At 41.9% G+C, this 22,104-nt stretch overlaps 1 pseudogene; it reads right to left on the bottom strand.

Annotated features, from left to right (window-relative positions):
- Positions 1–548: 548 nt before the first annotated feature.
- LOC136491202 (expansin-B15-like) lies at positions 549–1,986 on the bottom strand (annotated as a pseudogene).
- Between the last annotated feature and the right edge of the window lie 20,118 nt (positions 1,987–22,104).

Below are 22,104 nucleotides of genomic sequence, written 5' to 3' on the forward strand. Positions count from 1 at the left end.
CAATGCCCGTGTCCTTGTTCTACTTTTGACAGTGTAGAATTTGCGAAAAATGTATACTACCTCTCCTTGTACGATCTAGTACTTGTCATCCGATCCATATGATTTCTAATGCAGCATGGCTTTGGGCACCATTGTTCTTTCCGAAGTTATGTGTGTTGAAATAACAAAATAAAACTATGATTAAGTAATTATATCTACTTTTCTTCAAAAGTATTGAATAATTTTAGTGGACACTACATTGCTATCATTTCCACATTATAAGTCTCACCACTAATGTTCAGAGTTCAACAACTTGGTTGGTTGCATGCATTCTATTGTGAATATATCTACGAATCAACGTACCCACTTTTTTTCCTTCATATACCATAAGTTTTTCCTTCATATACCATAATGAAAGAGGTACACCATGAATCGCAGTATGCATATTAAGCAAATCATCATCCAACAATCATCAGTACTCCATTATACAGTGACGCCAATAATTAAGCTGCGATCACTAATACACAACATTAATATTAACACACATCTCACATCTCAGTATAGTATACATATATGTAGGCATTGACTAGCGCCGAAGAGGGGAGAACTATACTCGTATATCTGCGCCTCCTCCTCCTGCTCTGCCTCTGCCATTATTGCTTGTTGCATGCACCTTCGCCAAGCTTAAGCATGCAACCACTGTTGTGACAAGCGAGAGTCCAAACACACAAACAGTACACAGCTATTACACACGCGACGACTTATATCAACTTATATATGTGCATGCTGCGTATTGATCAGATATGCATGCATGCATACTTGCAGAGAATAATTCTGGTTTTATTAGTAGTTGACAGAGGACTGGTAGGTGGCGCCGGGCGTCCACCCGGCGGGGATGACGTTGCTGGCGACGAGCTGCACTGCCGGAGCTGGACGTCAGGCGGATCGACAAGGGCGCCTGCAATGCCGACCCGGCGTTGAACTTCCAGACGGCGCCCCACGACGGCTGCATGGACGCCCACGACGCCCCGGCCCCGGTCTGCATGAGGTCGACGGCGGAGAGGTCGCCGTCGCCGTTCACGTACTTAATGAGCACGGCGAAGTACTCCGGGTTCGAACCGGCGTCGACCACGAAGGTTAGCTTTACGCCAGGCCAGTTGCACTGCACGCTGTACGTACATACATCACGAGCTTCAATTCGTCAGCCAATAGAAAGAATACACAAAAGCCGTGTATTGTCCATGAGAGGACAAATAATTAATTCCGATCAGCTAGCCAACGAGCTATAGTTAGTGAGCGATCGAATTCGTTCCTACCGGGTGTACTGGATTTGGAGGACACCGGCGTTGCGCAGCTTGTCGGCCTGGCCGGGGTTCGCCATGGCGCCGAATGCCGTTCCGCTCATGTCGAAGTGGGCCGGCTCGTTGAGGCACGCACCGCCAGGGCATTCATCGGTGATGACGACGGTCACGGGGTTGCCGGAGCACGCGTCATTACCGGTGCATTTGACCTGTGCCAACGTTGATTTATTCCAAACCATGTTAGATCGAATCATCATATATGCGTCATCAGCCAGCAGATACATACACACAAGTGTGCACACGCACCTGGAAGCAAGAGCCGCAGCCCTTGCCGGAGTTGTAGATGGAAGGGCTCCCCGCGGCGATCATGGACGAGAACGGCGCCTGGTCGACGGCACCTTGGTACCCGCATGCGCCACCTACGTGTATCATCAGGTCGATCGTTGAGAAATAATGAGGCAAGTAATTCTTTGACACAGGCATGCTGACTGATGAGTTTAGCCAAATTTATGTTATATATATGTTGTCAGTTCTCACTAGACACATACCATCACTTCCAGCCCCAGTAGGCGGCGCCGTACCACGTCGCGCCGCCGCTGGACCAGCTGGAGAGCTTGCGGTGAAACTCGACGGATGCACAAGGATGGATGATCGAGGCTAGAGCCGCAATCGCAATGAAAAACAGGAGCTGGGACTTGGAAGCCATAGCCGCCGTTGTTGGAGTCCTGTGGCTTGCTGCTAGGATGTCGTGGTTTTGCAAGGGATTGGGAGAGGGCGCAAGTAGATGAGAAGTGGTGTGTGAGACTGTGAGCTGTGTGGGTGAGCTTTGGTTTCTCTACTGCCCTATTTATAGGCAGCCAATTAGCCAAATGATGTACATGCATGCAACCAGCGAGATCTGGTTCCATGCATGTTCCTCTGTTGGATTGTTCGCATCGCCTGCACATGGCTAGGGTCAACATGTTGATGGCAGATAAGTGTAATTAACAAACCACTTAACTGCTCTAGCTAGCTAGAGAGCTAGTAACAAGTATTAGGCCGGTCCGGTCCGATCCGATCCTTTTGTGTACAGTTGCACTTGTCCAATCCTTGATCTCTGATTGGAGACGACATGGCAATTCGCATTCTGCCTTCCCAGGTAGATCTAGCCATCTAGATAGAGAGCTGCGTACGTGGTGAGAATGTCGCAGGGCATTGTGCATTTGAATGTTACCTGTAGAGTACTACTTTCAGTGTCGCATTCATCCCAGAGGATTCTCAACTTAGGCAAGCTCAAATATATGCTGAATCGATCAAAGGGCTTTCGTGTCTATCTGTGTTGGAGTACGCTAGCAAGTTAAAGCGACCAGGCCGGACAGAGGCCATCAGCAGCTGGGCATGAGGTGATCCGTAATTCCGTATCTGAGCACGTACACTAGCTAGCTAGCTTCACTGTTGGCAGGTCAAAATGGCCGTTATTTCAGTTGGCGGCCTGGCACGCCTGTGACGAATCCCGAGACGGTTCGCCTTCCCGGTGGCCGCCTCCCAGATTATCCGCGCGCGATCGAGCGTATCCATCGTCAGGGACCGCCAGAATTCTCGCTCGCCGTCCCCCAATCAACTGCTCACGAAGTCACGACCGCTCCTCCGATTCAGTCGCCGTGGAGGAGCCCGTCACGATGCGGCGAGCGGCAGGTTGCCGCGATCCTGGCAGGATTGCCTGCTCTGTGTCCCCAGCCGCGCGAGGTGCGACCTCATCCACACCACGATAATTCCGCGAGCGCGAACGTGCGTCTCGGCCGGCCCCGGGCGCACGGCACGGTGGGTCGCCGTCGCGTACGTCTAGACACCATGTGTGGAGGTGGCTTGCACGGATCGTGATGCAGTACTGTGCTCAAGTAAGGGTGTGTTTAGTTGGGGAGGTGAAAATTTTTGGGTGTTACATCGAATGTATCGGAAAGATGTCGGGAGAGGTTTTTGGATACTAATAAAAAAATAAATTACAGAACCCATCAGAAAACTGCGAGACGAATCTAATAATACTAATTAAGCGGTCATTAGCACATGCAGGTTACTGTAGCACTTAAGGCTTTTCGTGTGCTAATTAGGCTTAAAAGATTCGTCTCACGATTTTGCCGAGAACTGTGCAATTAGTTTTTTTCGTCTATATTTAGCACTCCACGCATATGTCCAAACATACTCTTTTACTGTAGAAGACAAAATTTTTTTTTGGAAACTAAACACGCCCTAAATAAACGCATGATCCAGCCCGACGGGTCCACCTGCACCGCCGGGGGAGCCCGGGACACTCCAGACGGGCATTCTAATTCGAGGCCCATCCTGGGTTCGAGGTGGAGGACATGGGCTCTTATCCTGCTCAATTTGTTTTGTTTGTTTAAGACTGCAAACAGAGAGAAGAGCAGTTCAACGTTGGGGGCTCTCCGTCCGGTGGGTTTCCGCCCAAAGAGCGCGCAAAAACACACCGATAGCGTGCGCAGGTTGGCCATCGCGTAGGGACCACCTCAACCTGTCGCATGCAGTGACTTTTAACCCTAAAAAAAAGTTATAACTCCTAAATCAACATCCAAATTAAATTTGGATTACACCATCGATTTTCTTACAATAAATCCTTCAAAATAAGATCCCACATAGATATATTTAAATAAAATTTTATTAACAAACATTTATCTTATAAAGATAAAATACGTTTTCTTTTATTCAGCACAGACAATGTTCTGGGCTCACAGAACAAATGTTCCTATTAGAAGTAAAAGAATGAGTGCAAATGATCTCTCTTGTATTCCAATGAACAGCGTGTACATGTATATACAGTGCCCATATGGGTGGTTACAAGTGTGAAAGAGAGAGAGGGTGAAAAGACACCCCTTGGATTAATACCTAATTGAGCACTAAATAATAATTCTTAACACTCCCCCTTTATCAATTAGCTTCTTGTAGTCTTTACTGTTCATATATTATGCATCTTTATGAATCTTTGGAAAACCGTGTGGATAAAAAACTAAAGTAATACCGGTATACCAGGTAAAACTCCTTAAACCCTAGTGGGAAAAAAAATAAGGAAGAAACACCATGATATACAATCACCAATGTTATTAGACCCTTGGAGATAAATCCAAAGTCCTTAGTCTAAAAACACCTTGACCATAGGATCAATATGCTTCAAATATCATCTTCCAAAAATCCCTGGTGGAGAAAAATAGATGATATAGCATATACCTTTATATTGGCATTGCCTCATCAAATACTTTATATGAGAAAGCCATAAATGGAAAACTCACACAAAGAAAAGAGTACAATGCATCTTATGTCCCAACATCGTCCACCAAAAAATCCTTGTGGGAAAAAATAGATGATATGACATAACCTTGTGTTGATATTGCCTCATTAAAAACTTTATATAAGAAAATCCAAAAGGAAAAACTCATACAAAGAAAAGAGTGCAATATAATATTTGTAACAAGTTATTAATCAGAAAGACACTCCCCCTAATACTTGCAAATCTTAAGTAAATTCATACCAATGCACTCAATACATACAAAATATGGAGTATGGTAGACTTTGTGAATATCTCTGCGAGATAATCACAATACTTAGTTTGCAAATGTTCATATGCCCATATTACCTATGAAACAGAACCATCTTAGTGCAAAAATATTGCATTAAGTATAACTTGTCTTCATCTACACAACACAAGTTGCATTACCTTTATAGATAATGGCCATTGATTCATAAAATCAACACCACATAACTTCAGTATGTGATATATCATTCTGTAAAACTATACACATTCATGTGAAGCCTTATAAAATACAATCTCAGAATGATTAATGAAATTGACCATTAAATGTCTATTTAAAGACTATTACAAAATGGTATTTTCATATTTATGTAAAGCCTATTTCAATGATTTAGAATTTGGGGATCTTATAGATAACCAGAATCATTATATCCACATAATCAGGATCATGATTACACCAAGACCACATGTGCTATTTGAGATCTCAAAAGATATTCTTAACTTTAATCCGCCAACATTTGGTAGAAGTAGCGCTGCTACTAGATAGCAAATCATTGCAAAAATAATATCCTGGCCGAGAACTTTTGCAAGATATATTAGTGCATAAATAGCACAGAGATAATGGACTACATATCCCATATCTCATGTCAGTCACTATGGCATAAAACAATCTTCCTCTATCATGAGGTAGAACAACCATAGGATACCTTCATATTGAATCAATCAATATGATCTGGATATAGATAGCTTTTGTACAAATCCTGAGAGAAGATGCTTGGATCATAAACACAAAATGAAATTTTGGTTTAGTCCGTATCTTCCATCTCAAACTCTGTCTTTAGATTACAACTTGTTATTAACATGTGTTCATCACTAATGATGTCAAGATTATTGATCATCATATAACACTATGGAATTCAATCAAGGACTCCAAAATGAACACCACGTGTAATCAATCTTGTAACCCTTCAGTTTAGGGAATACACAAAGTCGATTGTACCAAATTTGACTTAACTACTTTAAGCCATATATTGACTTAAGCAATAGACAATGTCTTGCGATTTTATGCGTAAGAGTTGGGTATGTGAACTCCTTCCTGGAAGCTTCACAAATACACCAAATCAAGTGATCATATATATGTGATCACTATAGCTATCAATTATCAACTGCAAAGATAGATGTTTTTGTACTACCAATCAAAGATAGTGTCGGAAATTTATAACACTTACTATGGAGAATAATTTACATTGAATATCAATGCCTAGGCTTTGAGTAAACCCCTTGTGCTACTAGTCTTGCTTTTATCTCACCACCATATTGTTCTCAATCCATTCTAGGACAAAAACACTTTTGTACCCACAGTAAAGGTACTATGAGGTGTTGGCATCATAGCCCAAAACACCTCTTTTCTGGTGAGCAAGACTATCTCTGCATGTATTACATCATTCAACAAGTTCCAGTAAGAGTGAGTAAAGCACTCTGTCATGGTCTTATTGACTAGATAACTTGGAATGTTGTATAGAATTTATTCAGAGAAGTATGTGTCGACACATGTAGCCTTTCTATCATATAATTCTCTGGTCTTATCAAAACTCAAAGTACCCTGAATGACTCATCGTGACTTCCCAAACGAGAGTCAGGGCTTTCCGATATCCCAGCATCAGTATTTAGGTGCACCTCTGAGCTAGGTTTGTGGATGACATCCATCCACTAGGTAATAACTAATATTTACCCATAAGGTGTCGCCAACCATAGGTTGACATGCATTTACTATCTTAGAAGGAAAACCTTCTATTGCTAGCATGAATAATCCTGCTTTATGGCCATACTTCTCCCCCTCTTATTTATAATTGGGAGTTGAGTGGTTTTACTTGGTAACACTACTCTTTCTGGCACATACTTGCAACAGATTAACAAGTTTAATAGACACCTTAGTAATTAGTAAATGCATTTAGCAATTTTTTTGTAATATTATGCAAATCAACAATTCTTTGAACTCAAAATCTAGTTCATTTAGTACGTGATCCTGAGCATGAAATGCTTTATGCATTCCAAATAATTTCCTGGCATTATGTTTGGTACATCAAATCTTCCCCTAATGCCTAGAAATGCTCATTATCAAACTACAACCAGCGTATGAGGCCATAAATAGATCCTCCATAAGAGGTCCTAGATACTTAACAATCGACGGAGATTAAAATCTCACATTGATCCCCAGTTTTCTATGTGTGTCCATCGATTTACGCTGCGGTGGTGAGATTGGTATATATACAACGTAACCCAATCTTACGCAAATAGGAAATCTTCATGGATTCCCACGTACTAAATGCATATAAGGGTGTGCAGTTAATCTCAAGTCAGGATTGTGTAAATCTACCTGACCCCAACACGAAGTTGGCAAATAGCAATTCACTAACAATGGTCCTGCTATGACCTTGATGTCAGACTCATAGATTCCATTTATCCTTTTGGATATGTAACTAAGTTCTTGTTATACCAAACAATCATCATTATAAGTACAAAAATTCAGTAGTGTTCAGGATGATGAGCTCACAACATAAGCCATTATTTACCAAATGCATGACCAAGTGTGGATACTTCACACACTCTAGATCATCTTATAGATGTATCTTCACAACCATAAAATGCCTGAACTGTCCATATAATCTTTGTATCGGACCCATACATATTCTCTTGAATATGATCAAGGAATCTAAGACATTCAATCTGATTTTAAGATAAGAGGGTCTTAAAATATGTTTCCCTATGGTACTTATCGTATCCATACTTTGGGAAAATTATGACCAAAAGAATTGCCAATAATTTTTCACCCATCCCTTTGGATGGCCAAGTTGATCATTCCAAATCTAGAATACATCAATAGTGTGAAAAAATATCTTATACACAACATGTTGTACGAGAATGGTTGTATGCATAATATAACCAAAATGAGACTTATCTCATTACTTATATACCATATCCAATGTTGTTTTTTGTGTTTCCATACAAAAACACATTTGAATATCTCTATAATTTGGTAAGATACGACTGTATGTTGGTATAAATTAATGCACACAAAATAATCCGTAAGCGCACATATATTATACCATTGTAGCACTTCATCGAGAGTAAACTAGTTTTATATCGAACCCAAAGGAACAGGGGTGAGAATAACCAATTCTAACTTAACTCAACTTTACAATCAAGGCTAGATAATAGGAGCGTAGAGGAGGCTGCTAAGATATTCTAGTTCTAACTTCGGTAAGCTTTGTCTTCTATTGTTTAATTCTGGGGATATTACTAGAGAAAACACAAGCAGAGTACGTTTCCTATAGTAACAAAGTCCTGCTAGGCCTACTAACGGGAGGTGGACTACAGAGGATTCAATGAGGCTATAAGAGTCACCCTCGCGAGCTACCACAGATCCAGAAAATAGGGTACATCCACGAGTAACCAAGTCTAAGCACCATGCTTACACTATGAATACTACTTTAACCTAGGGGCTACAAGGATTAAAGTACTCAAAAGAGAGTAGCAAACCTGAAGAATAATGTGAATAAGATGCTTACTTGAATTAGAAGTCGATTACCAGAGAAATCTTAGAAGCAAGTTCAAGAAGAACTTGATTCCGCCAGGATACAAGCCGTAGAGAGAGCACTGACAGGTCGGGACTCCTCCAAAACTCTTCCCTCTCACTCTATCTCTCTATCTCTAATACAAGACTAGATCCTATCGAGGACTAATCTTCTCTTGATTGCTAGCCCTGATCCTAGTGGACATATGAATTAGGGTTTCTGGCTTCTTAGCTCTTAGGATCAAATGAGGCATGCTTTGAGGGGGGTGCAGGCAGATATATATAGGCCATAGTGTTAATCCTTAGCCCTTAGATCAAACTAACTTAAAATAACGGTTGAGATGCATCCTAGGAGGTAGTGGAGAACCAACATAGCAACGTGGCTGATAGGTGGGCCCACCAGGGGTCGGGTGACCTAGTAGTGGGACCAGGCGGCCCCACATGTTAGAGACATGTGGTCTCCCTCGGTGGAGAGCCTCCTAGAGTCTTCTAGAACCTTCCCACATTGGCTACGCGGTGGAATTCTATGATTTCCTTTGACAAATAGGTCCTTGACAGTTTTCTGATTAAATCCTGCTGGAAACACAGATTCTCCAAAACTCATGGAATTTTTCAGTTTAAACCCCTAAGTCTATGTTGGTGATCTATTTTAGACATTTATACAAGGTATATTGACGGTTTGTGATGAATGTTAACTACCGTCAATAGTGTAGTTAGGACATAATTAAATCTCCTCAACTACTAACTCAGTATCCATAGGAAGAATGATAGTGGCAACATAGGCCAACTATCATTGCATCGCATCAGAACCAGGAACATTTTGCTTCTCTAATTATAGAGTTTGTGGTACAAATGTCCACTAGGTACATACCATTCCCACAATGGAACGATTCACATACAATATATATATGACAAGAATTCAATGAAATTCTCGTCTAATATATAGAAATCCATAAATATTGTCGAGCATCAAATACATCAATATGATACCCACAATAGTTAGGCATTGATAACAAGTATTACAACATATTCTGATGGACATTATCAAATAATATCAATGGACCATGAGATTATTCCAAATCTCAAAGCAAGTCTATAAGGAAAATGGACCCTAGGCCCATTTACTTTGGATTTTGGTGTTTGATGACCAACACAACCAAATTGGACTAATGAATTTGTATGTAATTGTTTTGTAGTTCAATAGGGTGCAAGACGTGACTTGGACGAAGGTGACATGATGATCCGATGATAAACACCTTAAGCAAGACCCTAGAAGTGCAAGATAAAACCCAAGATATCAAGCAAAGTCCAAGCACAAAGATGGGAACCAAGCCAGAAGCAAGATTGCAAAGAAACGAGCTTGATAGAGGTGACCGAACACAACCCTAGGAGGACCAGACACATCCGATCAGTTTCTCGGCAATAGCAGGTGTCAGCAGCTATGACCGGACTCTGAGGATTCAAGTGACTGGACACGACGATGACACTATTCACTATCGTGACAATAACTCAGCACTGACCGGACGCAGCGGCACTGGACGACCGAACATAGGAACTGCAGCGTCCGATCAAGTCCAGAGAGGTTCCAGAGCGGCGCCAGTGTGACCGGACACGTTCGATCGATAGTGATCGAACTCGGCCCAGAGTTTGATCAACGCGCGCACTCCAACGGTCGGGACGACCAGACATGTCCGGTCAGGACAAAAGCAGCGTTCGGTCAGTAGTAGAAAGCTGGGTTTTGTCGCTAACGGCTACTTTCTCAGTGGGGCTGTTAAATAGACCTCCAACTGTCCATTTGAGTATAGTGGAGCTAAGGAAACATACCAATGGTGTTAATACACCATTTTTGTGATCTCCACTTGTATAGTGCTTAGTGATTCTTTAGGTGATTAGCGTAGGTGCTTTGCAAAGTGCTTAGGTTGATTAAACCACAACTTATGCGCTTGCTCTAGGTTTAGGCCTAGTGTTTAGTGAGGTTTGCACACCTCTTATCACTCGGTGCTTGCGTGCACCATTGTTGTACATTGGAGGGGCTTGTAGTCTTACGAGATCACACCAACTATGCTTGTGGTGTGGCTACCATCATGTACCGAAGGAAACAAGGCCCATGGCAGTTTGGCTAGAAGCTTGATAGTGAAGACAGCGGAGAGCGGTCCAAAGAGGTTTGCCAAAAGGCACACCGGAGACCCACGTGCGCGTGGGGAAGGCCCAGGGCTATCCACGGAGTTACCCGATCGGGAGCTTAGCCCTTGCGAGGGATTCCTTGCGAGGTGCTCCAACGAGGACTAGGGGAAAGCTTGTGTGCTTCTCGATACCTTGGTAAAAATAGCAAAGTCGTCGATGGAAGTTTGCATATCTCTACCTTACTCTTTAGCTTTTGCATTTACATTGTTTGCATAACTCCTTTTGCGGTAGAGATAGCAACACATTAGCAAAACTATACTTGCACATTTAGATAGTTTATCTTTTTGCATAGGTTTTGCTAAGGATAGAAAAAGAGGCCATAGCTTTGAGTTAGAGTTTTAAGTTGCCTAATTCACCCCCCCCCCCCCTCTTAGGCGTCATGGTCCTTTTCAATTGGTATTAGAGCTAGGTTGGCTCAATTTGGACCTTTGACTTCACCGCTGTTGAGCCGATGCTATTTAGAGTGGTTGGGATGGATACCTCTAGGCCTCCGTACTTTGATGGCACTAACTTCCCCTACTATAAAGCTAGAATGGCTTATCACCTTGAGGCGATAGATTTGGATGTTCAGAGAGTCACTCGTGACAGGATAAAACCCATTAAGAATCCCGATAAATCCACAAAGAGTGAAGAAAAAGAAATTCATTTCAATGCTAGAGCTAAAAATTGCTTGTTTGAATCTTTTAGCATGGATGTGTTTAACCAAGTGTTCACTTTAAATATGTCACATGAAATTTGGTTAAAACCCCAAGAGCTCCATGATAGCACAACTAATGTCCGTGAGCAAAAACATTGTCTAGCTAAACAAAATTGTGATTCCTTTAAAATGAATAAATGATGAGCTTGTTCGTGATATGTATTCTCATTTGAATCTAATTATCAATGAGCTCTATTCAATTAGATTAACAAAGCTAGATGATGCGGACATCGTGAGGGAGATCGTCTCTATGCTACCACAAAACAAATATGCAAGCATCATCACCATCCTTCATAGCATGGAGGACTTGAGCACCATGACCCCGGCCATAGTCATTGGTAAGATAGTGGCATTTGAAATGTCATACAAGATGGGTCAAGAAGAAGCATCTTCATCAAGCAAAGGCAAAGCTCTCACATGTAGTGAGAAAAAGAAGATGAAGGGCAAGCAAGTTGAGACAAGCTTCAACTCAAGCTCCTCGAGTGAAGATGAAGAAGAAGAAGAAGAAGAAGAAGAAGAAGAAGAAGAAGAAGAAGATGATGATGATGATGATCAATCTTCCTCCTCCACCTCCAAACTTGCTGAAGAATCAATTAAACTTATCAACAAGGTGGAGAAGATGATCCAAAGGCTCAATGTTAAGGGCATGCCCATCCAAATTCAAGATTTCATCTTCACCAATCAAAAAAATGAACAAAGAAAGAAAGGATGCTATAGATGCGATGAGTTGGGGCACTTCGTGGAAGTTTGTCCAAACAAGCCCACACCCAAGACAAAGAAGAAGGCATACAAGGACAAAGCCCTCACATCAATAAGGTCATGGGATGATTCTTCAAGTGAAGAAGAAGACCATCACAAGAGGCGAGGGTACAAGCACTCATCATCAAGCACTTCATGAGTGTGCCTTATGGCATGAGGTAACAAAAAGCCAATCCCTAGTTATAGCGATAATAATAGTGATAGTGATGATGAGCTACCTTCTTATGATGAAATTGTGCAAGAAAATCTTAACTTTGCTAAAATTTGCACTAGTCAACAAAAGAAGCTTGAAAAATTAAAAGAAAAACTAGATAGCTCTCAACAAGCTTATGCTACTTTGATTCAATAATATAAAACTTTTACCAATCTTAATATGGAGCTATCTACTAAAATTGAGCAACTTGAGACTAGTGCAAACACAGATAATTGCACAATCACTAATGCACAACTTATAAAGAAAAATGAAAAATTAAAGAAAAAGTTAGCTAGCTCACAAGATGATTATAAAAAGTTTGCTCGCTAAAATAGAAACTATGTGCAAACATTGTGATGAGCTAACTAATAAAGTTGCTAATCTTGAAGCCATCGGTATAACCCCCACCGAGGCACCTAAAAAGAAAAGTGCAATCTTTGACATGCCTAAAAAGGATGCCTCTACTTCTTGTAATGATTTATGTTTAGACTCACCCTTGTGCAACCAAGTTTGTGTTGAGAAAGTTGTTGTAGAAACATGCACACAAGATGTTGCAATGGAGAATGAGCAACTCAAGCAAGAAGTGGCTCGCCTCACCAAGGACTTGACTCAAGTGAAAGGCAAGACAGAGCAAGCCTAACTTCATCAAGATAACACCATCAAGGGAGTGAAGAAGCTTGATGAAGGACAAACCATGGTTTGCTACGTATGCCACAAGGAAGGCCACAAGTCCTATAAGTGCAAGGTGAAGAATGGGGGAGGAGCTAAGAAGAAAGAGAAAAACAAAAATGAAACAAGCAAGCTCTCCAACACCTACACCAACAACATGGACAAAAAGGTCTCCACACCTTATCTCTTGAAGAAGAAGAAAAATGACAAGGTGGTGGCCATCAAGGTGAGCAAGCAAGCCAATAATGGGGGCCAAACACATTTGGGTGCCAAAGGAGATCATTTTCAACATGAAGAGCACCAAGAATGTTTGGATCCCGAAAGGAAAGTGAGAAGTCTAATGGACTTCGCTGAATTTAGAGACTTGGTAAAGTATGGGTGCATTTCATGGGGTACATCATATTGGATCATGTCAATTGCCAAGTGAGTTAGTGAACACTATGGACCCAAATTCCCCTTCCCATGTTAGATAACTAGATTTAAATTCTTACAAATTCAATTAGCATCTAGTTTCTTTTCATGCCTAGGTTTGTATTTGCATGTCTAATCTTTTGTCTTACATACACTAGGTATATCTTATAGTAGACTTGCTCGGTTTCACTCTTAACCATTGGAGCAAACCTACATGGTTTAAATTATTTAGGAGCATGGCACATAGCTTGTTTTATAATTGTTCATCTAATATGTGCCAAAGTCCGAATTGTAGATAATTTCTCCCAAATATCACTTTCAAAAATGATTCTCACATTCATGTGATGTCATCTTTCAAGTGGTATTTTTAATTCTAAAATCAATGTGCATGTCTCCTACAAGTATTCCATACTTGTGTGCACAAATTTAGGGGAAGGTTACTCTACAAGTTGGATGCTTTGAGACTAACACCTTTTCAAGCTTATCATGTGTGTAGTAGTCTCATTGCAAGAAAAATGGAGTCCCCGGAGTTAAGCATCATACTTCAAATATCCACCACCTATTGCAAGTGGTATAAATAAAATTAGTTTCCACATGTGGTATTTCTAAACCAATATCATCATGTTGATTTTACTTTGGTATTTATATGCTTTCTCCATGCTTTATATAGATTAAACTCCCTTGAGTATTAATTTTTCAATTATGCATAAACTACATTCTCCATCATATGTATGCATATATTTAGGGGGAGCTTAGTCTATGTAATATGAGAGTCAAATTTTGTGACCTATTCTACTCCACATACAAAGGATCACAAAGTTTGACCCTCTCTTGTGCTACTAATGTCTTTCTTTTCGGTGTTTGATTCCAAAGGGGAAGAATTTGTAGGACCAAAAGCAAGCCCGATCATAATAATTTACAAGTGGTAATTGTCCAAGAAAGGGAGGATAGTGGATTATGGAGTTAGGGGGGCTTAAATTCATAATGCCACGTGGGGACATTTGCAAGGGCAAGATAAGTTTCCAAAGATGTTTACTTGTGGTATCTTTTAGCATCTTACAACCTTGCCCTTTGCATTGCATCCTAGCAAGTAAATAGTTTTTAAATTCCAAAATTTTTATTATTTGCTTGCTTTGGTCGTGTTGTCATCAATCATCAAAAAGGGGGAGATTGTAAGGAAAATGGACCCTAGGCTCATTTACTTTGGTTTTGGTGTTTGATGACCAACACAACCAAATTGGACTAATGAATTTACAAGTAATTGTTTTATAGTTCAATAGGATGCAAGACGTGACTTGGACAAAAGTGACATGATGATCCGATGACTAACACCTTAAGCAAGACCCTAGAAGCGCAAGATAAAACCCAAGATATCAAGCAAAGTCCAAGCACGAAGATGGAAACCAAGCCGGAAGCAAGATCATGAAGAAACGAGCTCGGTAGAGGTGACCGAACGCGGCCCTAGGAGGACTGGACACGTCCGATTAGTTGCTCAGCAACAGCAGACATCAGCAGCTGTGATCGGATGCTGAGGATTCAAGTGACCGAACACGACGATGACACTGTTCACTGTCGTGACAATAACTCAGCACTGGCCGGACACAGCGGCACTGGACGACCGGACGCAGGAACTGTAGCGTCCGATCGAGTCTAGAGAGGTTCTAGAGTAGCTCCAGCGTGACCAGACACGTCCGATCGATAGTGACCGGACTCGGCCTAGAGTCCAATCAACGCGCGTGCTCCAACGGTCGGGACAACCGGACACGTCCGGTCAGGACAAAAGCAGCGTCCGGTCAGTAGCAGAAAGCTGGGTTTCATCCCCAATAGCTACTTTCTCAGTGGGGCTTATAAATAGACCCCCAACCGGCCATTTGAGTATAGTGGAGCTGATGAAACATACCAAGGGTGTTAATACACCATTTTAGTGATCTCCACTTGCATAATGCTTAGTGATTCATTAGGTGATTAACGTAGGTGTTTTGCGAAGTGCTTAGGTTGATTAGACCACCGCTTATGCGCTTGCTCTAGGTTTAGGCATAGTGTTTAGTGAGGTTTGCACACTTCTTATCACTTGGTGCTTGCGCACACTATTGTTGTATATCAGAGGGGCTTGTAGTCTTGCGAGATCACACCAACCGCGCTTGTGGTGTGGCCGCCACCGTGTACCGAAGGAAACATGGCCACGGTGGTTCGGCCGGAAGCTTGATAGTGAAGACGGCGGGGAGCGGTCCGGGAGAGGCTTGCCGGAAGGCACACTAGAGACCCACTTGCGCGTGGGTAAGGCCTGGAGCTATCCATGGAGTTACCCGATCGGGAGCTTGGCCCTTGTGAGGGATTCCTTGCAAGGGGCTCCAACGAGGACTAGGGAGAATCTTGCATGCTTCTCAATACCTTGGTAAAAATACCAAAGTCATCGACGAGAGTTTGCATATCTCTACCTTACTCTTTGGCTTTTGCATTTACATTGTTTGCATAACTCCTTTTGCGGTAGAGATAGCAACACACTAGCAAAACCGTAGTTGCACATTTAGATAGTTTATATTTTTGCATAGGTTTTGCTAAGGATAGAAAAAGAGGTCACAACTTTGAGTTAGAGTTTTAAGTTGCCTAATTCACCCCCCTCTTAGGTGTCATGGTCCCTTTCAAAGTCATTCAAATTATATTCGATGATCATGTTGTCCATCTATGTGATGTTCTCTTTACAAGAAAAGGAGAAGTGTTGTTATGTTTAGCGCTATGCTAAACACAACCACATATATGACATTACTCTTTGTCATTCTTGGGTTCACATTGCCATCACTCATATTGCACATTAGGCCTTTTGCTTTTACTAGTGGAAGCAAATTGTATTAACAATATGATCATAGTCTTCAATAGTTTGAAAAGCTAGAGACATGATCCACTCATGATTAGCCTCAAGCTATATGAGTTTATTTATTGTTCATAAAACTCCTAAAGAATGAGCCACGAAGAATGTGCATTTCTTTCCACAAGATAATCTTATCGAAAACCTTTATCGATGTAGTACCTTAACTACAGTAAGGCACAATTTTCTTTGATCTATAACAAACAACCCCTAATTGAGGTTCATTAAATTGCTCTATTAGTCTATGGGATAAAACCAATGTTAATGTCCATTGTCCATGTGAGATAGTGATGTCATCTAGAGCGAGTTTATCAAACTCCTCTGAAGTCAGTATCCACAACATATGACAAACCATTGATTTAATTAATTTACACCTAATGTGATTAAAAATCACTATGGTGATGTTGTGATCTCTAAAAAATTTAGGGGGTTCCATATTTTGTCACTTTGTTTTAGATTGTTGGAGATAGTCAACAAAACTGTAAACTTTCCAACAATTAGAGGTAATCACAAGATGTGTTGACCTCACGAACAATTATTATTAATGTTGGCACACACATTGTAGATAATCTCTATCCAAAACATAGAGTAGATCTCTCAGTAGTAGACAAATAAATTGCTGCTATAGGCACGGTCTCTGGGCTGATATATTCATAGGAATATATCGCAGCCAGTGCCTAAGACTCTACCACATGTGTATAGCCTTTAATAATGAACGACGGTAGTCACCATAAAAGTGTACCATTCTCATATTTTGAAAACACTTATTTGGGACAACACAATGTAGGTAATCATCAAGTTTAAAATAAACATATTGTAGACCTCTCAATAATGGGTGAATAAGCGCTACCATAGGCATGGTCTCTGGGCCAAATAATTCAATATGAATTAAACACAGCCAATACCTAGGACTCCATCACTTGTGTTATGATCCCAAATGTATGCAAGATATGAATATAATAATTTTGCATAATCCATCATTAATTAAGAAATGCTTAATTAAGAGGAGATCTACCGTTGTTAAAATATAATTTATAGAAAATTTATCAAATTAACAAGGGTAACAAAGTACAGGAATAAACATGCTACTGTACTAAATTAACTAAGCATATAGTGCTTTAGTTGGGTAGTGGCATAATTAATGTAAAATCCCATTGGATCAAAGCAAAATCCACTTTGTATGTAAGCCTTACTAGCAAAAATGGTTTGAATGCCATTTTGCTTTTTCAAATTAGGTTCATAGGAGCCTAAAATCATCCAACCTTAATTAACTATCATTTAATTAAGATGATCAATTTTGTTATAATTAGAATTAATTGCCGAAGACAAAAAATCGACAAACTATGTAGTTTAGACATAAACAATTTTCTGGTCTAAAAACAAAATAATGTATATGAGTAAATACTCTACCATACAACTTCCATTAGAGTTTGTGACAAAAACAGAAAATTGTAGACGCAGAAAAAAAACATGTCTAAACATTATCATAGTAAATTCAACTGCAATATAATATCATGATGCAATTTATGAGAATTGATACGTCTAAAAAATTATCTATTTACACTAGGTAAATAATTGCATCATAATTTATGTAGATCCAAGATCTAAATATAGCATTTATATCCTGTATAAATGTGGTATATATTGTAGTGATGATTTACATTAAAATCCGAGGGCTAAAACATAGAATCAGGGATACGTTAATAATCTATTGAGATTATTACGCAATTCACTGGAGCATAAGGATTTATGTGCAAAAGGGCACTACCTTATTCCTGTTCACATGGACACATGGATGGGCGGTTTCCACGGAGCCGCTAGGCGCAACAGCCATCCATGCAAGAGGCCACCATCGCTGCCCACTGGCCGCCACAAGCCGCCATCGCTGTCGCTGGGGAAGGGGCCTCAAACTGGGCTGGCCGTCACCGTGTGCCATGGGTCGCGAGCCACAGGCCGCATGCCGCCAAAAGCCAACCATCGGCGCCGCTGGGGAAGGGGGGCTTGGATTGGTCTGGTCATCGCCGCGTCCCCCGAGCATGGCAAAGTCGCCTTAGCCAATTTGGGCGAGGTCGTCACGGGTATCGCCGACCATGGCCTTGGGGCAAGCCGGCAACCAATGCCGCCTGACCCTTAACATCATCGATGCAAATGACCTCTGAAGATGTCGTTCATCTTCGTTATTCACAGCCTTATGTTCTCGGTGAACTCCAGGAAGTAGCAAAACCCATGGAGAGCAACGCAGGGCATCCTTCTCCAATGAATAGCTTCTTGGGCCTTCTTCTCAGGGAAGAACAACGTATCTGATAATGTGTTAGAAGTAAAAGAACGAGTGCAAATGATCTCTGATGTATTCTAATGAACAGTGTGTACATATATACAGAGCCCTGTCAGTTAGGGACCCACGGGATACCCCGCAAGGAAGGGAGAAGATCTAGTCTAACTAGGATTCTTCCCCTGTAATCTTAGTAGCAGTATTATTCTGTAATCCTACTAGGAACTCTCATTGTAAACCGACTAGGATTCTGACCTCCTGACTATATAAAGGAGGGCAGGGTTCCTAGGGCCGGGCGACAATGGTACGACATAACACTTTACAATCAATCCAATGCAAAGGCTAATGCCGACTGGATGTAGGGCTATTACTCAATCGAAGATCGAGGATCCGAACCAGGATAAATCGACCATCTCTTGCGTTTATTGTCGAGTTCTGCATACGTTGAAGCCTAAACATACTGCCCCGGGTACCCCCATGGCAGGCTATCGGTGGTCAAACATCGACAGCTGGCACGCTAGGTAGGGGCTTTTGGCGACTTTGCATCCGAGAGCTCGATGGACCTTGACAACATGATCTTCTCGACAGGGTCAACCTTCATCTTCGATTCATGGATTTGCGAGGTAGGTGACAATGGTAAGCTCCAAGGCCATCTCCTCAAAGATTCGGATCATCATCAAGACCTTTCCATTTCGGTGACAACGACAGATCAACTTGCTGGAAGATTCACGTAGCTCACGATGTCCGATCCAACTCAGATTTTGTGGCTTCACGCATCCGATTCAAACTCAAGTTCCGCTTCCGAGACGGAGTCTTATTCGAGTTCTTTTGGAAAACCGAGTTCTTTTCCGACAAGGCTCTGAGGCACGACGTCAACCTATCAAGGATACAACTCGGAGTACACTTAGAGTACTTTAAAGAAGTCGGGTCCTCTTCTATTTGGACTCCACAACATGGCAACATCTTATCAGACATGGCCCGAAGGATCCACCAATCCGGTGCTTAGAATTCCACTAAAAGGATCCTAGGAAGGTCTCATCTTAACTATAACATCTCAAGACTATATCGTCCACTGGCCAGGTTCCATTCCTGAGGATGGCGGCACCCAACTAGTTGATGATACGGCAACAACAACTCTACCCTACCAAGAAGGAGACTCGATCTGTGACCTAGAAGCCTCTACTGAAGTTATCAACAACTCTAACAGTACGGAAACCAACGCCGATGATGGAACAACTCACGCTCGAGAAGTATTCATGATTCGCCGTCCTTGATCACCATTGGTCCCCCAGAAGCACCCGATGTCAGGTCTTCAGATGAATCTAAGTCCAACATATCACCATTTACCTAGGGGCATGATGGTGAGACCGAGAGTTAGAGGCAAGCCAGAGAAAGAAAGAACAAATTGAAACAAGGACGTCAACGCCGTGCTAAGCAGCGCAAGGAAGCTTGGATCAAATATGAGTCAGATCTAGCCGAGTACAATAGAAGAAAATCAGAGCAAGAGGTCGAAGAAGGACGAGCAGCGAATACACCCTACGATAAGATCCAAGAAGCACTAGAAGAACTCAGGGCGACTTCACATCCCAATGAAAAACAAGAACAGCTCCGGGACTTCTTTCGATCAACAGTCCTAAGGACGCACGATGGAAGGGCAACATCTCATGAGCAAGAAGATCAAAATCAAGGGAAGTCCGCCTTCGAGAGACTTGGACCAAGTAGAAGTCACAACAGAGAAAGTAAAAGAAACCATAGTCAAAACGACCGAGTCGAATAACCAAGAAAGGCCAGAAGCAAAGCACCTACTCGGACAGCCACGCAAAACTACTCTCACCAAGACAACAGTTGGCAAGAAGGGGGCGCTGAATCAGAATACATAGAAGCCAGAACGCACGATAGATTCCCCTGTTTTGCAAACAGACTTGCTTCAATACGACTGCCTCACAAGTTTAAGCCGTCCAACCATTCCAAGTATGATGGCAAGACCGAACCAAAGCAGTGGCTCAGGATTTACTCGCAATCAATTGAATTGGCCGAAGGAGACAAAGACATCAAGACCTTGTTCTTTCCCATGGCCCTAGAAACCATGCCCCTTTAGTGGTTTGACAAATTGAATCTAGGATCAATCAGAAATTGGGAGGACTTACAAAGAGCTTTCTGCAAAAATTTTGTGGGTATCATTACACACCCAATCACCCACACAGAGCTAAAAGGACTCAAACAGAAAGGAGGTGAAAGTCTCAGAAATTACTATCGACGATTTGGCGAACTACGAGCTCAAGTACATGACATCACCCAACGAGAATTAATCGAAGCTTTCTCTCACAGAATCATGGCTAGGTGGCAATTTCAAGACTTCTGCAAAGAAAACCCAAGAAATAATGAAGAATTTAGATGAATAGTGGAAAAGATGATTACCGTAGAGGAAAAGACACGAGAAAGATTTCCGGATAGAAACAACCGAGACAACCCGGACAAGCAAAATCTTCGAAATAACAGACATCAGGAAAGAAAACATGGACCAGGCAACACCATAGCAGTCACTGACAAATCAAGGTTGTTTTCCAAGCCTAGGAGGTATGACGACATTGAAAACATGCATTGCGTCTTGCACCCCAAAGGAAATCACACCATCAGAGATTGCTACACCTTCAAAGATCGATACACAAGAAAGGATAGTAAGGAAAATACCAAAGAAGGCAATTAGAAAAAAGAAGACAACCACAAAGACAAGGGATTCCAAAAATCTAAGGGGACAGTAGCAGTAATCTTTACCGGGGTCCCAGATTCCAGAAGCAAACATCAAGAAAAGCTAGCGCTGCGAACCATCATGGCAGCAGAACCGGCTACCCTAAGATATCTCAACTGGTCACAGTATCCAATCCAATTCTCAAGAGAAGACCAATGGACTAGCGTAGGAAACATGGGCCATTACCCACTGGTTCTAGATCCAACTATTGCCGGTATGACTGTCACAAAGGTACTAATCGACGGGGGAGCCGGACTCAACATCATTTTCTCAGAAACTCTATAGAAGATTGGACTACAACTCGCCGGGATGATTACACCAACAAGCACGCCTTTTTATGGCATAGTACCTGGCAAGGCAGCAATGCCACTTGGACAAATCACTCTACTAGTTACTTTTGGGACTCCCTCGAACTACCGTACAGAGTTCATCAAGTTCAAAGTTGCGGACTTCGATTCATCATATCATGCAATTCTCGGGCGCCCAGCACTAGCAAAATTCATGGCAATACCACATTATACATACCTGTTGCGTAAGATGCCAGGGCCTAACGGTGTCCTCTCTCTTTGGAGTGATTTGAAGCGCGCTTTTGACTGCGATGTTCAGGCAATCCAAATTGTAGCAAAAGCACAGACCACCGATGGAAGAAAAGAAATAGCTGTTGTTGCAGCAGAAATGAGCCCAGAAGAGCTAGTGATATCGGCTAAAAAACCCAGCATCCTAGCACCACCAAAAGAAGCCAACGTCAAGCAAATCGACCTGGGCACCGGTGATCCATCAAAAATAGCAACCATCAGCGCCCACCTATCGGCAAAATAGGAACTCGCGCTCACCAACTTTCTTCGGGACAACAAAGATATCTTCGCCTGGAAGCCGGCCGACATGCTAGGGGTCCCAAGAGAGTTGGCTGAGCACAGAATTCATATCAATGAA

The sequence above is a fragment of the Miscanthus floridulus genome, chromosome 11 (genome assembly GCF_019320115.1).
Source record: "Miscanthus floridulus cultivar M001 chromosome 11, ASM1932011v1, whole genome shotgun sequence".
NCBI classification, from domain to species: Eukaryota; Viridiplantae; Streptophyta; class Magnoliopsida; order Poales; family Poaceae; genus Miscanthus; species Miscanthus floridulus.